The sequence below is a fragment of the Acipenser ruthenus genome, chromosome 48 (assembly GCF_902713425.1).
Source record: "Acipenser ruthenus chromosome 48, fAciRut3.2 maternal haplotype, whole genome shotgun sequence".
NCBI lineage: Eukaryota > Metazoa > Chordata > Actinopteri > Acipenseriformes > Acipenseridae > Acipenser > Acipenser ruthenus.
The window spans coordinates 6,250,571-6,262,378 of record NC_081236.1 but is presented as its reverse complement, the minus strand read 5'-3'; positions in this window follow the sequence as shown (position 1 = coordinate 6,262,378).

Here is an 11,808-nt window from a genome sequence, read left to right as displayed (position 1 = left end):
GCTCTTCACACTTGTGATATTTTTTTTTTGGGGGGGGGGGGTGGCGGGGGGGGGGGGGGGGGTTGGGGGGGTGGGGCGGTGGTGCAATCCCTGACCCGGAGGAAATGTATCTTGTTTTGTTGTTGTTTTATTTGCTTTGCTGATTCAGAGCTGTGCATTTCCAAGTGTATAGACTGCTGCAGGCTATCCGGGCTGCATGAATAAAATAACACTGAGTGTCCGTTTGATTGTAGCCCTTCAAAAGTTACAAGCTGTCAAATTGCAATAAAAAAGTCAAATTTTAAATGCTCCAATGTATCCAGTAGGTGGCACCAAAACACAGTTCAAATTTTACATTGTAAAGCTTAGACTGCATTCTGTTGGTTTGTATTGGTTGCAGTGGCGGCTGGTGACTGCTAAGTCACGGGGAGGCACAAGAATAATTATTATTAATAATTAATAATAATTATAATAATTAGATACATTGCACATTCTAATTAGATATTATAGCAATGTATCTAATTATTTAATTAGATACATTATAGCAATGTATCTAATTAAATAATTAGATACATTACTATAATTATTATTAATAAATAATAATTATTATTATTTATTTCTTAGCAGACACCCTTATCCAGTGCGACTTACAATTGTTACAACATTATTTTTACATAAAATTACCCATTTATACAATTGTGTTTTTTTACTGGAGCAATCTAGGTAAAGTACCTTGCTCAAGGGTACAGCAGCAGTGTCTCCCACCTGGGATTGAACCCACGACCCTCCGGTCAAGAGTCCAGAGCCCTAACCACTACTCCAACATTTGCATTATTACAGTATTACAGTACTCAGTATTATTAGCATGACAGAAATGGGGATTTTTAATTTGATTTCTAACGTGATTACACTATGTAACACAATTTTTGTTCCTGGGTAGTAAGTGTTATTTCCTAATTGCTTATGCCTCAAAAGTATAGAAAATGGCTATTATTCCCCACAAACTTTGCTTTTGTGACCAGGACAGTGATATTTTGAAATTTACCTATTTCCAATGAGAAAACGGGTGAATTTGTGTCTTTTCGTTCACAAAGTCAGAAAAAAACAACATATGAATCCAAATTAACATGTATTTATACTAAAGTAATACAAAAAAGATTTAGAAGTGAGTAGTTTTTCGAGATTTACGATTATACTGTAAATCACTTTCACGAATCAGCCCCCAAATGTAGTCTCCCATCATGTTCTCGTTATACTGTCCTTGGTAGCGGCGTTCAAAGTCCAGTATATCCTGGTGGAAGCGCTCGCCTTGCTCCTCCGAGTACGCTCCCATGTTCTCCTTGAATTTATCAAGATGAGCATCAAGGATATGGACTTTGAGGGACATCCTACAGCCCATTGTGCCGTAGTTCTTCACCAGTCTCAACCAGCTCCACATAGTTTTCGGCCTTGTGATTGCCCAGGAAGCCCCGAACCACTGTGACAAAGCTGTTCCAAGCCGCTTTCTCCTTACTAGTGAGCTTCTTGGGGAATTCATTGCACTCCAGGATCTTCTTTATCTGTGGTCCGACGAAGACACCGGCTTTGACCTTTGCCTCAGACAGCTTAGGGAAGAAGTCTTGAAGGTACTTGAAGGCTGCCGACTCCTTATCTAGAGCTCTGACAAATTGTTTCATAAGGCCCAATTTGATGTGCAGTGGTGGCATCAGCACCTTCCGGGGGTCCACCAGTGGCTCCCACTTGACATTGTTCCTCCCCACAGAGAACTCGGTCCGCTGTGGCCAGTCCCGCCTGTGGTAGTGCGCCTTGGTGTCCCTGCTGTCCCAAAGGCAAAGATAGCAGGGAAACTTGGTAAAACTGCCTTGGAGACCCATCAGGAATGCCACCATTTTGAAGTCTCCTATGACCTTGATGCCATCTCAGAAAAATGCAGATATGTATCCACTTAGGCAGCTGGAACTAAACTGAACTGGTGGGCTTAAGGTCCCTGTATTTATACTACTATTTATATTACTGGAAAGTTCTAGAAGTTACTCCAAGTTTACTCAGCACTGAATCTATCTGGAATGTTCTGGAAAATAGGTAAATGTCAAAATATCACTGTCCTGGTCACAAAAGCAAAGTTTGTGGGGAATAATAGCCATTTTCTATACTTTGGAGGCATAAGCAATTAGGAAATAACACTTACTACCCAGGAACGAAAAAAAAAAAAAATTTGTTACACAGTGTTTTCAGCTTTACATCACACATTAACATTGACAGTGAATTAAAGCAAAAACAGGTTCATGAATAACAGTTGGAGCATTATACAATCCGTTTTATTATTTTCTGATTTCAGTTTTTACTGTTTTAAAAAATGTAATCAGGATGATTTATGTACACCGCAGGCGCAGCGAACAACACAAAAGTGTCAATCTAGTACAGGCTTCTATGTCTTCCATTCGGGTTGAGTTTGTGTAATTTGGAGTACGAGTAATTTTGTATTGAATTGTAGTGAAAAAAATAGTATTGATAACTTTAAAAACGCATTGCATAAGTAAAAAAAACACATACTTTATTTTTTTTTCTTTTTCCACTCCAACAAAACAAATTATTGTATTTTGTTTCTCTGTAATAGTCATCAAAAAAAATAAAACTACAACAAGGAACCAACTGACTGACTTCCAACTTTACAGTTAGTTTTTAAAGAAAGGGGGCTTGATACCAGGAGGTTCCTTGTTCAAATCCCTGTTCAGCCACTAAGTCACTGTGTGTGACCCTGAGCAAGCCACTGAACCTCCTTGTGCTCCGTCCTTTGGATGAGATGTAAAACAAACATGGTCCTATTGGAAGTGACTCTGCAGCAGTAGTTGTTGATGCATAGTTCACCCCCCTAGTTTTTGTAAGACTCTTTGGATAAAAGTGTCCCACAGTAAAAGCACAGCAAAGTTTAATAAAGCATAGGGAAGCACTGTAAATCACAGTGCAATCATGGTGAAGCATTGTAAAGCATAGGGAGATATGGTAAAGCACAGAGAAGCATTGTACAGCACAGAGAGGTATAGTAAAGCATGTTCAAAACGAGAGTAAACTAACCCTTATAATAGTTTCCCATAGTAAATGCACATCAAAGTGTAATAAAGCACAGAGAAAGCATGGTAAACTGAGGGGGGTGGGGGGTGGAATAGAATGTTTTTTAGAATGGTTCTAGTTTCCGAGTTGTTTTTAATCTCACAGGTTCTAGGTTACAGGGATTTTTGTTCTGGGTTCAAGTGGTCCTGTAATTTTTTTTAGTGTATTTAAGTTCTAGGGTTTTGTGCTCTACTGTTCTGGACACATAATCATTCTTATATAGCGTGGTTCTAGTTTTTTCCACCTGTATTAACATTCTGTGGTTCTAGAGTGGAACTAGGTTTCCTGTTCTAGACATATGGTCATTTTTATATAATGTGATACTCATTTATTTTTTGAAGTGTAATAAAGTTCTGTGATTCTAGATTGACCCAAGGTTCCTTGTTATAGATTGTTCATGATACACGATTATTTTCATTTGTTTACATACAGTGATTCTCGGCTCTGTGGCTCTAATTCTAAAAAGCTGGTTCACACTTCAATCATAGCGACTCATTTTAGAGCGCAGGTTCGATTCTCTCTCCCTACCAGAGCGCAACACTACAATGGTTGTAGAGACATTCCTCTCTGGTTTTTATTTTAGTGTCTCTCAGGCGACCCTGTAGGCCTGCATGTGCGAGTACTCCTTGTGGCTGGACCGGGACACACAGATGAGCAGCACGGCCGTCATGAACTGCACCCCTCCCCGCGGCCCCCCATCCAGCAGCTCCACCCGGCTGTGCAGCAGCTGCACTCCAGCCATGAAGCACCCGACCGCCCCCAGCGTGCACAGCCCTGTGGGGAATCACAAAAACAAAAACCCTCTGAGTGACGTACAGGGATCTGTCAAAAACTGTGCCAGTCTACATGGAGTCATATGGGGACCCTCATTATAGCAAATATTTAGTTTTATTTTGAATAAATAAAATGGTATCATGCTTTTATTTTAAGTTATTTGGAGCTCAACAAAATAGCAGACAGACAGCAGGCTAAATCACTAGCCTCTCATTCCTGCCTTTCTCCTTCCTCTGGAGGCCTGGGTTCCAATCTGGGGGCTGGGTGGCACAGACAATCAAACCGCTGGCGATCGTGAAATATACCTGTTTATATATGCATATATATATATATATATATATATATATATATAGTATTTTCTTGGGGACCCCAGTTCTAGGGTTCTTATCTGCCCAGGAGGTGAAGGACCCTGGTCCCCATTGTGGAGTACATGCTGTGACAGGCACAGGCACACATAGCGATGAGCGCCCCGAAGAACATGAGCCCCAGACTGACGAACGGGAGCAGGAACTGACATCGCCACAGATCTGAAACACACAGGACACATGTGATCAGGGGACAGCCCCAGGCTCTACACCCCCAGAATCTGATCCTCTCCGTATCTTCTGCTCAATAATGTTAATACCAAGTGTCATGACAATCGCATAAGCAGTTCTCCAAATATGTGAAAACAAACGAGAGAGACAGACAGACAGACACCCGCGTATCCCCAGAATCTGATATTATCAATAGCTTCTCACTAAAATATTATACCCAAGCAAAAGTACACCACACTTGGAGAGAACGCTCTTTTAGCTTCATGGCTCCGACTCTCTGGAACTCTCTCCCAGCTTTGGTGTGTGATGCTCCCACCGTCACTCTCTTTAAATCAACTCTCAAGACCCACCTGTTCTCTCTTGCTTTCCATGCTCTTTAAACCTGATATCTGTTATTAGCTGTTGTCTAATTGGCTATTTCAGATTTTTCACTCTTATTTTTTATGATTCTGTATGACACACACATCCACAATATTCAGAATTCACATCCAAGCCTTGTATTTAATGCACTATGCCTTGTCTTTCACTGTATTTAATGTGTTGCATTGTTTTTCACTGTATTTAATGTGTTATGTATTGCTTCTCACTATCTTATAAAGCGCTTTGTGATGGTGATCCTCTATGAAAGGCGATATATAAAATTAATATTGATTGATTGATTGAAAGTTGGATCAATGTAAAAACACAACATGGAACTGAATGATTAGGTTTGGAAAGGTGTGTGATTGAACTGGAATTACCAATTTTTTAACCAGTGTTTTCTTGTAAAAAATGGCCTGCGTCTTCAATTCGAGTATAGTATAGTGATGTGTGTATTAGAATCACCAACAGAAGATGTGACTGTCCGAGTACACAAACAGCCACGTGACTGACTGGCAGTTGAAGGTTTCTGTAGTTATCCTGCGGAGCAGACACTCTCCTCCTCGAGGTAAATAAAGCAAGCTTTCACTCAGCGCCCGGGTGTGTAGCTATGGCTGTGGTGCACTAGCCTCTAACTGGCGCTGCTGCGTTGAGACTCCCGGGCACGCCCCCCAGCCAATCAGGACCTCCCGACTCCCGGGGCATGCCCTTCAGCCAATCAGGACCTCCAGATCAGTTCAGCCCTGGGAAAGCCTTCCTGTTTACCACAGCAGCAGTGTTTCGTTATGAGGCTCAGTTCTAATCAGACCTTCCGTATTTTTGTACTTGCCAAGCAATACCACAGTTAACAAAAAGGTGAAAAACATATGTGAGTAATCATAACTGGAAATGAGAAGCAGCTCAGAACTGTAATGCTCTGTGTGACAGCAAACTGGAAATGAGAAGCAGCTCATAACTGTAATGCTCTGTGTGTGACAGCAGACTGGAAATGAGAAGCAGCTCATAACTGTAATGCTGTGTGTGTGTGACAGCAGACTGGAAATGAGAAGCAGCTCATAACTGTAATGCTGTGTGTGTGACAGCAGACTGGAAATGAGAAGCAGCTCATAACTGTAATGCTCAGTGTGACAGCAGACTGGAAATGAGAAGCAGCTCATAACTGTAATGCTGTGTGTGACAGCAGACTGGAGATGAGAAGCAGCTCATAACTGTAATGCTGTGTGTGTGACAGCAGACTGGAAATGAGAAGCAGCTCATAACTGTAATGCTCTGTGTGACAGCAGACTGGAAATGAGAAGCAGCTCATAACTGTAATACTCTGTGTGACAGCAGACTGGAAATGAGAAGCAGCTCATAACTGTAATGCTGTGTGTGTGACAGCAGACTGGAGATGAGAAGCAGCTCATAACTGTAATGCTGTGTGTGTGACAGCAGACTGGAAATGAGAAGCAGCTCATAACTGTAATGCTGTGTGTGTGACAGCAGACTGGAGATGAGAAGCAGCTCATAACTGTAATGCTGTGTGTGACAGCAGACTGGAAATGAGAAGCAGCTCATAACTGTAATGCTGTGTGTGTGTGACAGCAGACTGGAAATGAGAAGCAGCTCATAACTGTAATGCTCTGTGTGACATCAGACTGGAAATGAGAAGCAGCTCATAACTGTAATGCTGTGTGTGTGACAGCAGACTGGAAATGAGAAGCAGCTCATAACTGTAATGCTGTGTGTGTGACAGTAGACTGGAAATGAGAAGCAGCTCATAACTGTAATGCTGTGTGTGACAGCAGACTGGAGATGAGAAGCAGCTCATAACTGTAATGCTGTGTGTGTGTGACAGCAGACTGGAAATGAGAAGCAGCTCATAACTGTAATGCTGTGTGTGACAGCAGACTGGAGATGAGAAGCAGCTCATAACTGTAATGCTGTGTGTGTGACAGCAGACTGGAAATGAGAAGCAGCTCATAACTGTAATGCTGTGTGTGTGACAGCAGACTGGAAATGAGAAGCAGCTCATAACTGTAATGCTCTGTGTGACAGCAGACTGGAGATGAGAAGCAGCTCATAACTGTAATGCTGTGTGTGACAGCAGACTGGAAATGAGAAGCAGCTCATAACTGTAATGCTCAGTGTGTGACAGCAGACTGGAAATGAGAAGCAGCTCATAACTGTAATGCTGTGTGTGTGACAGCAGACTGGAGATGAGAAGCAGCTCATAACTGTAATGCTGTGTGTGTGTGACAGCAGACTGGAAATGAGAAGCAGCTCATAACTGTAATGCTCAGTGTGACAGCAGACTGGAAATGCGAAGCAGCTCATAACTGTAATGCTGTGTGTGTGACAGCAGACTGGAAATGAGAAGCAGCTCATCACTGTAATGCTGTGTGTGACAGCAAACTGGAAATGAGAAGCAGCTCATAACTGTAATGCTGTGTGTGTGACAGCAGACTGGAAATGAGAAGCAGCTCATAACTGTAATGCTGTGTGTGACAGCAGACTGGAAATGAGAAGCAGCTCATAACTGTAATGCTGTGTGTCGACAGCAGACTGGAAATGAGAAGCAGCTCATAACTGTAATGCTCAGTGTGACAGCAGACTGGAAATGAGAAGCAGCTCATAACTGTAATGCTGTGTGTGTGACAGCAGACTGGAAATGCGAAGCAGCTCATAACTGTAAAGCTGTGTGTGTGACAGTAGACTGGAAATGAGAAGCAGCTCATAACTGTAATGCTCTGTGTGACAGCAGACTGGAAATGAGAAGCAGCTCATAACTGTAATGCTCTGTGTGTGACAGCAGACTGGAAATGAGAAGCAGCTCATAACTGTAATGCTGTGTGTGTGACAGCAGACTGGAAATGAGAAGCAGCTCATAACTGTAATGCTGTGTGTGTGACAGCAGACTGGAAATGAGAAGCAGCTCATAACTGTAATGCTCTGTGTGACAGCAGACTGGAAATGAGAAGCAGCTCATAACTGTAATGCTGTGTGTGTGACAGCAGACTGGAAATGAGAAGCAGCTCATAACTGTAATGCTCAGTGTGACAGCAGACTGGAAATGAGAAGCAGCTCATAACTGTAATGCTGTGTGTGTGACAGCAGACTGGAGATGAGAAGCAGCTCATAACTGTAATGCTGTGTGTGACAGCAGACTGGAAATGAGAAGCAGCTCATAACTGTAATGCTCTGTGTGACAGCAGACTGGAAATGAGAAGCAGCTCATAACTGTAATGCTGTGTGTGTGACAGCAGACTGGAAATGAGAAGCAGCTCATAACTGTAATGCTCAGTGTGACAGCAGACTGGAAATGAGAAGCAGCTCATAACTGTAATGCTCTGTGTGTGACAGCAGACTGGAGATGAGAAGCAGCTCATAACTGTAATGCTGTGTGTGTGACAGCAGACTGGAAATGAGAAGCAGCTCATAACTGTAATGATCTGTGTGACAGCAGACTGGAAATGAGAAGCAGCTCATAACTGTAATGCTCTGTGTGACATCAGACTGGAAATGAGAAGCAGCTCATAACTGTAATGCTGTGTGTGACAGCAGACTGGAAATGAGAAGCAGCTCATAACTGTAATGCTGTGTGTGACAGCAGACTGGAAATGAGAAGCAGCTCATAACTGTAATGCTGTGTGTGTGACAGCAGACTGGAAATGAGAAGCAGCTCATAACTGTAATGTTGTGTGTGTGACAGCAGACTGGAAATGAGAAGCAGCTCATAACTGTAATGCTGTGTGTGTGACAGCAGACTGGAAATGAGAAGCAGCTCATAACTGTAATGCTGTGTGTGACAGAGACGGCTGCAAACTGCTTCCATACATCGTGTTCTTATATGGGTAATGCATCTTTGTAAATGCATCTTTATTTGATTTTTGATTTTTTTCCTCAAGTTGACGGTGGGAAATATGGCCTGCATCTTAAATTGGAAGGAATCCGGCATATGGTAATTCCAATTCCAAATACAATGACTGTTATTTGGCTCTTCATACTCATGCACATACACTAGGTACTGCAGGAGCGCTTGTGTTCAGACTGCACTGCACAGCTCTTGATCCACCCCTCCTGCTCTGCAGGGGACTTGCCTGACCTGACCACCATGTTACTGGATCCTCAGCTGATGTTAGGACACAGAAACGAGTTGACCTGGGCCGGTCAGGGCCAGCCAGCACCAACCCGGCCCGCAGTGGAAACCAGGCAATAGTGATGCACATGGAGCCAGTGCCACAGCAGCAAGGACAGGCATGATAGTGCTGCACATGGAGCCAGTGCCACAGCAGCAAGGACAGGCATGATAGTGCTGCACATGGAGCAGGTGCACAGCAGCAAGGACAGGCATGATAGTGCTGCACATGGAGCAGGTGCACAGCAGCAAGGACAGGCATGATAGTGCTGCACATGGAGCAGGTGCACAGCAACAAGGACAGGCATGATAGTGCTGCACATGGAGCATGACCACAGCAGCAAGGACAGGCATGATAGTGCTGCACATGGAGCAGGTGCACAGCAACAAGGACAGGCATGATAGTGCTGCACATGGAGCATGACCACAGCAGCAAGGACAGGCATGATAGTGCTGCACATGGAGCAGGTGCACAGCAGCAAGGACAGGCATGATAGTGATGCACATGGAGCAAGTGCACAGCAACAAGGACAGACATGATAGTGCTGCACATGGAGCAGGTGCACAGCAACAAGGACAGGCATGATAGTGCTGCACATGGAGCAGGTGCACAGCAGCAAGGACAGGCATGATAGTGCTGCACATGGAGCAGGTGCACAGCAACAAGGACAGGCATGATAGTGCTGCACATGGAGCAGGTGCACAGCAACAAGGACAGGCATGATAGTGCTGCACATGGAGCAGGTGCACAGCAGCAAGGACAGGCATGATAGTGCTGCACATGGAGCATGTGCACAGCAGCAAGGACAGGCATGATAGTGCTGCACATGGAGCAGGTGCACAGCAGCAAGTACAGGCATGATAGTGCTGCACATGGAGCAGGTGCACAGCAGCAAGGACAGGCATGATAGTGCTGCACATGGAGCAGGTACACAGCAGCAAGGACAGGCATGATAGTGCTGCACATGGAGCAGGTGCACAGCAGCAAGGACAGGCATGATAGTGCTGCACATGGAGCAGGTGCACAGCAGCAAGGACAGGCATGATAGTGCTGCACATGGAGCAGGTGCACAGTAACAAGGACAGGCATGATAGTGCTGCACATGGAGCATGACCACAGCAGCAAGGACAGGCATGATAGTGCTGCACATGGAGCAGGTGCACAGTAGCAAGGACAGGCATGATAGTGCTGCACATGGAGCAGGTGCACAGCAACAAGGACAGACATGATAGTGCTGCACATGGAGCAGGTGCACAGCAACAAGGACAGGCATGATAGTGCTGCACATGGAGCAGGTGCACAGCAGCAAGGACAGGCATGATAGTGCTGCACATGGAGCAGGTGCACAGCAACAAGGACAGGCATGATAGTGCTGCACATGGAGCAGGTGCACAGCAACAAGGACAGGCATGATAGTGCTGCACATGGAGCAGGTGCACAGCAGCAAGGACAGGCATGATAGTGCTGCACATGGAGCATGTGCACAGCAGCAAGGACAGGCATGATAGTGCTGCACATGGAGCAGGTGCACAGCAGCAAGTACAGGCATGATAGTGCTGCACATGGAGCAGGTGCACAGCAGCAATGACAGGCATGATAGTGCTGCACATGGAGCAGGTACACAGCAGCAAGGACAGGCATGATAGTGCTGCACATGGAGCAGGTGCACAGCAGCAAGGACAGGCATGATAGTGCTGCACATGGAGCAGGTGCACAGCAGCAAGGACAGGCATGATAGTGCTGCACATGGAGCAGGTGCACAGTAACAAGGACAGGCATGATAGTGCTGCACATGGAGCATGACCACAGCAGCAAGGACAGGCATGATAGTGCTGCACATGGAGCAGGTGCACAGTAGCAAGGACAGGCATGATAGTGCTGCACATGGAGCAGGTGCACAGCAACAAGGACAGACATGATAGTGCTGCACATGGAGCAGGTGCACAGCAACAAGGACAGGCATGATAGTGCTGCACATGGAGCAGGTGCACAGCAGCAAGGACAGGCATGATAGTGCTGCACATGGAGCAGGTGCACAGCAACAAGGACAGGCATGATAGTGCTGCACATGGAGCAGGTGCACAGCAGCAAGGACAGGCATGATAGTGCTGCACATGGAGCAGGTGCACAGCAACAAGGACAGGCATGATAGTGCTGCACATGGAGCAGGTGCACAGCAGCAAGGACAGGCATGATAGTGCTGCACATGGAGCAGGTGCACAGCAGCAAGGACAGGCATGATAGTGCTGCACATGGAGCAGGTGCACAGCAGCAAGGACAGGCATGATAGTGCTGCACATGGAGCAGGTGCACAGCAACAAGGACAGGCATGATAGTGCTGCACATGGAGCAGGTGCACAGCAGCAAGGACAGGCATGATAGTGCTGCACATGGAGCAGGTGCACAGCAACAAGGACAGGCATGATAGTGCTGCACATGGAGCAGGTGCACAGCAGCAAGGACAGGCATGATAGTGCTGCACATGGAGCAGGTGCACAGCAGCAAGGACAGGCATGATAGTGCTGCACATGGAGCAGGTGCACAGCAGCAAGGACAGGCATGATAGTGCTGCACATGGAGCAGGTGCACAGCAACAAGGACAGGCATGATAGTGCTGCACATGGAGCAGGTGCACAGCAACAAGGACAGGCATGATAGTGCTGCACATGGAGCAGGTGCACAGCAACAAGGACAGGCATGATAGTGCTGCACATGGAGCAGGTGCACAGCAGCAAGGACAGGCATGATAGTGCTGCACATGGAGCAGGTGCACAGCAGCAAGGACAGGCATGACAGTGCTGCACATGGAGCAGGTGCACAGCAGCAAGGACAGGCATGATAGTGCTGCACATGGAGCAGGTGCACAGCAGCAAGGACAGGCATGATAGTGCTGCACATGGATCCGGTGCCACAGTAGAATCGATGTGTTT